The sequence below is a fragment of the Homarus americanus genome, unplaced genomic scaffold (genome assembly GCF_018991925.1).
Source record: "Homarus americanus isolate GMGI-L3 unplaced genomic scaffold, GMGI_Hamer_2.0 scaffold25013, whole genome shotgun sequence".
Lineage (NCBI taxonomy): Eukaryota > Metazoa > Arthropoda > Malacostraca > Decapoda > Nephropidae > Homarus > Homarus americanus.
In genome coordinates this window covers 1,578,051-1,584,626 of record NW_024722158.1, presented here as the reverse complement: position 1 = coordinate 1,584,626, position 6,576 = coordinate 1,578,051, and the positions used below count along the sequence as shown (strand labels likewise).

At 38.1% G+C, this 6,576-nt stretch overlaps 1 long non-coding RNA gene across 1 annotated transcript; it reads left to right on the top strand.

Moving 5' to 3' along the window:
- Positions 1 to 744: 744 nt before the first annotated feature.
- LOC121862072 lies at positions 745 to 5,643 on the top strand. Its single transcript, XR_006088166.1, has 2 exons — positions 745 to 1,922; positions 1,975 to 5,643. It is a non-coding gene; the product is annotated as an uncharacterized LOC121862072 (long non-coding RNA).
- The last annotated feature ends 933 nt before the right edge of the window (positions 5,644 to 6,576 follow it).

The window sequence follows — 6,576 nt, the reverse complement described above, 5'->3', positions numbered from 1 at the left end:
ACTGCTTCTCACTTGTTTAACTTTAGCCAGAACAGAGCTGTATGGCATCCACTGGCTCCACCTCCCTCACTGCTTCTCACTCTTGTTTAACTTTAGCCAGAACAGAGCTGTATGGTATCCACTGGCTCACCTCCCTCACTGCTTTCACTTTGTTTAATCTTAGCCAGAACAGAGCTGTATGGTATCCACTGGCTCCTCCCTCACTGCTTCTCACTTGTTTAACTTTAGCCACAGAGCTGTATGGCATCCACTGGCTCTCCTCCCACTCACTGCTTCTCACTCTTGTTTAACTTAGCCAGAACAGAGCTGTATGGTATCCACTGGCTCCCCACTACTGCTTCTCACTCTTGTTTAACTTTAGCCAGAGCAGAGCTGTATGGCATCCACTGGCTCCTCCCACTCACTGCTTCTCACTCTTGTTTAACTTAGCCAGAACAGAGCTGTATGGTAGCACAGAACACTCTCCCCACCACTGCTTCTCACTCTTGTTTAACTTTTAGCCAGAACAGAGCTGTATGGTATCCACTGGCTCCTCCCCCTCACTGCTTCTCACTCTTGTTTAACTTTAGCCAGAGCAGAGCTGTACTCCACTGCCTTCTCACTCTCTTGTTTAACTTTAGCCAGAACAGAGCTGGGAGGGTATCCACTGGCTCCTCCACTCACTGCTTCTCACTCTTGTTTAACTTTAGCCAGAACAGAGCGTATGGTATCCACTGGTCACTGCTTCTCTTGTTTAACTTTACACTTTAGCCAGAACAGAGCTGTATGGTATCCACTGGCTCCCACCTCCCTCACTGCTTCTCACTCTTGTTTAACTTTAGCCAGAACAGAGCTGTATGGTATCCACTGGCTCCCTCCCACTCACTGCTTCTCACTCTTGTTTTACTTCAGTCATCACTATTATTCATCAGATGAGTCATACAAATATTGCTTTTTTTTCATTAATTAGTATAGATATATTACTATAATAATCTGTGTTTATTAATATCTGTAGCCTTGATATACTTCATCAAGAACTTATTGCCATGTATACACTGGTATAATGACAGCTCATTAAAAAGTAATTTATTTTATAAAATATATTACAGTAATTTATTATTCAAATATATACTGTACCCTGTGTTGTCTTTAATGGGGATACTGTACAGTGGTCTAATCGGCCTAACGAGAGCTTGTGGGTACTGTGCAGACATGACCCTGCTGGAGGTGAGGGAACTGCCAGTTGTCATCATCGTAAAGTTTGTTATTATTTATTCATTATTATGCAGTATTTTCGTATGAGCAGCCTATTATGGTGTATGTTTCATCATAAATAATGTAACATACAGTATTAAATAATAGGAAAAATACAATATATAATTTTTCTTCAAATAAAATAACACCGAGTCAGAAGGTAATCTCTTCCCTGTTGGGGGCGTCCCAGGACTAATTGTTGCCATATGCTTATGGTGTATGTTTCATCATTATAATAACAAATATTAACCGCAGCGCCCCGGGTGACGTTCCAGAACGTTCGCCTATTTTCCAGCCATTTTTTTTTTTTTTTTGAAAAGTTGAATGTTTTTCTTGGTTAATCCCTGCGGCGGGGAGCCTGACCCGGGGCTTAAGGGTTAGATAATAGAAAAATTATGAATTATAGTTTGTAAATTGACTTCAAAATCATGGAGACATGAACTATGCCAGGTGTGTGTGAGACATGAACTATGCCAGGTGTGTGAGACATGGACTATGCCAGGTGTGTGTGAGACATGAACTATGCCAGGTGTGTGTGAGACATGAACTATGCCAGGTGTGTGTGAGAGACATGAACTATGCCAGGTGTGTGTGAGACATGAACTATGCCAGGTGTGTGAGACATGAACTATGCCAGGTGTGTGTGTGACATGAACTATGCCAGGTGTGTGAGACATGGACTATGCCAGGTGTGTGTGAGACGTGAACTATGCCAGGTGTGTGAGACATGGACTATGCCAGGTGTGTGTGAGACATGGATGATACAACACACTGCTCTCTTTCCAGGAGGACTACCATCACTATTGTCTGAATTATTTTACCCAAAATATTACCATTTTTCTGTGACTGAATGTGTCTTGAACTTACAGCTAACCAATCACAGTGCAGCATTATGGGTGAATCTATTCTAAGAGTGGGAGGATTAAACTGCTCACTCGTAGATTCGAATGGAAGACAGAGGTCAAGGGATTGCCGGCTGGTGGCAGTTTTAAATGACTGAGCACGACAGGAATTTCAAACAAGAAATATTTAAGGGTTTTGAGAAATGTTTCTTGCCCGGAAAGGGTCTGGACTTTCGAGGGTTTACAATATACATAACTGGTCTCGGAGTTGTGGGATTACAGAACGGGGTCCCCGGGTTACGAACGGGTTCTGTTCCTGAGGAAGTTAGTAAGTTGGAACACAAGCTATATGCGTACTGTACTGTACTTACAAAACAATGTTTAAAATTCCACTATGGTATATCATAGTCTTAAGTCCTTATATACATCTAAAATCACTTAATTTAAAACAAAAGGAAAATAGAATGACAAAATACAGTAAATGAAAGAAAAATAAGTCATTAGGTAAATAAAATACAGTACTGTAAATTTCAAGTTTAACCTCGTGCTTCTCGGCAGACGTTCATAAGTCGGGGACCTGTACTGGATACACTTTTGGGTGTTGATAAATACTGGGTTACTCTTAGAAGGTTCCTTTAATGTGACCAACCCTGAGTTCATGTTTTCATATACAGTATATAACTTCCCCCAGCTGATGGGGTGATTCCTCTAATGGATCATTTGTCTAAATGTTTAACTTGAAAAACTTAATTTAAAGGCTCCATAAAAATTTCCTTAAAATTCCCCTAAAACTTCCCTTGTTCTACCCCAGCCATCCATTTCATATGGGTGGAGGAAAGATTCACCAATATAATACAGTTGATAACAGGTAAACAATTTACACCAATTTTAATGTTAATCACGAGTAAAACAGGCGTACTGTCTGATTCCTGTAAACGTATGTAATCAAACTAAACTATGACAATCTTTCAGTCCAATAGCTTTATATTATAATGTATTGTGCTATCACTCAGTGGAAACTAATTTATATATAGTATGAGGAAATTTGCTCTTTCATGTATGACCATGACAAATTACTGTAGAGGTATTAAATGAATTTTTTCCTCGGTACAGTACTGACACGAGAGGTTTCCAATAACTCCCTACACCTTAAGGACTTGTGTAGCTTAACGGAAATAGTTGACAGATATTAGAAATTGGTTTCTTTTGATGTACAGTACAGTAGGGGACCAATACCTCAGTTATGCACAAATCTTTATACAACTTGTTTGATATCGTATACTACCGTACCGTACTTGTTGAACTCATTCACTCACTCGGTTTACTGTAGGTTGTAATTGTGTGGGTAGAAAAGTTTGTTGATAATTGAAAGTATTAAGAATAAACTTTATTGATGTAGCTGTAGAAATTGTACAGAAAAAGGCATGATATAGAAAAGTTATTAGTACATTCCTATGTTAATATTTTGGTGTTCAAATCTCTGGTAACTGTTATGTTCCAGCACAGTTTGCATTTACTTATTTATTTACTATTTTTTATAAATATCTTTGCATCTTGTCAACAATTATTGGACTGCATGTATTGTACAGACCATTAATAGTATTGTAAAGGGAAACATGGAGTTAGGATGAGCAAGAATACAGGTTATGTGTACAGTACTGTGTGTTATGTATGGTCTTTGATTTACGTTAAGATCCAGAGTCGCCCATAAACAAAAGATGTGACATAATGTAAATTGGGATAAAACAATGGCATAAGAAACAACTATCTTATAATCAGGCTCCTCTTTGTTTACATGTAGTAAATATTAATAACAAATAGAGATTATCATGTAAATAAAGTTGTGGATTATTCAGTCCACAACTGAACCTCTTGGCAAAATGTTCTTATAGTCCAGCCGATTCCCTGCCAGACAACTGCTTAGCCCAGAGAGACCAAATTATTGTTGTTGCTTTATTTATAGTTTTTCACGTTAAGATTGTGATCAAATTTGATACAGTATTATTAAATCCCTATACTTACCCCCTGGTCTGAAGAAAAGTAAACATATTTTCTAGAGGGAAAGAGAATATTTTCCTTTTAAGCACAGTGGAGTTAACAGTAACAAGTGTAGGCTACCAGAAGTCAGAGTGAATGATGCTGTATTAACCTAAATTTGAAATAAGTTGATGGTGCTCTTTATTTGATATTAGACATTTCAGGTTCAGGTAACATTGAAGATTACTGATGAGAGAATAAGGTGTGTCAGTAACCATCACTGACTGACCAGATCATGTCTGCTGGAGTATTTATTGTCATCCATTAGTTTGGTAGATTACAGCAACTAAAAGAGACGCCTCATCCCGGTGAATGTAGTCTAAGACAACAATTATAAATAGTCTATACCTGAAGTAACAGTATGATGTAATGTAAATAGTAGCTAAGAGTTAGTTCAGAATATATATATATATATATATATATATATATATATATATATATATATATATATATATATATATATATATATATATATATATATATATATATCCTTAAATGTTCATGTTTGACAAACTAGACTTAAGTATAAGCTGTATGTGCTTCTTGCTGGTCCCAGATAATACATTGTATCTTGTGTATTTTTAATAAATTATAAACAATTACAAGCAGTGCTTGTAATTGTTTATGTTCTCAAAATGTTCCTAAAATTTTTAATTTTTCTCATTACACCTTAGGTAGCCTTCAATATGTGAAGCTCACTTTATCAATATTTACCACAACTTGATGTACTGTTACAGTCTTGAAGTGACGTACCTAACCCGTGTCTTCGTCACTTTACCCACAAACAAGTTTACGTTGTAATTAACCAGGATCCTGATTTTCATCATCATGACAATACATTTAATATATTCACTTATACTTTGTTAGTACAGTATAAGCATTGTTTAATCACACATGAGGACTGATACACTACTACTGGTAGATATTTCTTATTAAAGTCCATCCTGGTGATTAATAACCAAAACCAAAGAGGAAACCCCATTGACACATATCCCTTGTGTCACGTGTTGGCTGGTACAGTATATACTCTATTATCAAGGCACAAGTGTTGATATTGTGAAAACATATACGGAGTGGTTATCATCACAATAACACGTGTGTTGGCCCCATCCATGACTATATGTGTAATAATAGTTTGGAGATTAAAATATTTATCAACCATCAGAGTTAAGGCTGACTGTCTGACTCAGGGATGTTTATGTTTGCAGATGCCAAGTAATGATTGTGTATCACATTGTCCTCTGATTAATACTCTGTAAAGCATCAAATAGATTCACTACTCCTCTACATTTCCTAAACACCTTTGACTATTGTTTCATCTTGTTCAAATTTTCATGTCAGTTCAATATATCCTTGTTTTTAATAGTATTACAGTATATATTGATGATTCAGGTGCATTATATCATAGTAACATTCATACGATGTTGCAGTAGTTTGTGGTAATGAAGTGTAGTTTACCATGTTTTATTTTGTATTGTACATTTTTTCTATACTGTACAAAGTAAAATAGTATATAAACATTGAAACATAATATTTAAAACAGATTTTTTTAACCTATTAAACTTGACAGTAACCAACTGTACCTGAGAAGTGTCTCAACTAATAAGTACACAAAATGTTTGGACCTCACATTGGATTTTTCCAATCAAAGAATGTGATGTTATGAGTCAAAAATTACCTTCTACAGAGGGGGCCAAAGATTTTTTTATGGAGTCTTACCAAAGCTGGGAGAGTGCGGTGGTCAAGTGAATACAGTGCTCACATTCTATTCCAGGGTTCGGCGGTCTAATTTCCAGGCGCTCCCAGTTCGCCCAGTTTTAAATGGGGTACCTGAGTTGTGGCTGCCTTTAATGTACAGTATTGGACGTTGCTGGAGAACTCCGAGATGTACGCCAAGTGGCGCAGGACACGAGGTGTATGTGACTGGGAGCCTGAAGTAAAGGCTTGGACGAGGGACTTGTGATCAGTGAAGATGGTGAACTAACGGGCCTCGAGGAAGTGCTGGAAATGTTTGACAGCCAGGTATATGGCCAGGAGTTCTCGATCAAAGGCGCTGTACTTGAGGTGTGGTGCTTGAAGCCGTTGTGAGAAGAAAACAACGGGCATGAGAATTCCGTTGATCTCCTGCTGTAAGACGGCGCCCACTGCAGTAGAAGAAGCGTCTGTTGTGAGAGTGGTCGGGCGTTAGGTGCAGGGTGGGCCAGGAGGGTAAGGCGTGTGATGTGCTGTTTGATAGCGGTGAATGCCGTAACAACCTCTTGAGTCCACACGAGAGGTTTGTGAGACTTCTTTGGGAGTCCCTGGAGAAGGTTGTAGAGGGGAACTAGGATGGTGGCAGCGTTGTCAATGAAGCGGTGATAGTAGTTGACTAAACCCAGGAATTCTCAGAGTTTCTTCACCGTTTCAGGTTTGGGGAACTCCCTAATGGTGGTTATTTTCTGTGGTAGGGGTTGTATGCCACTGG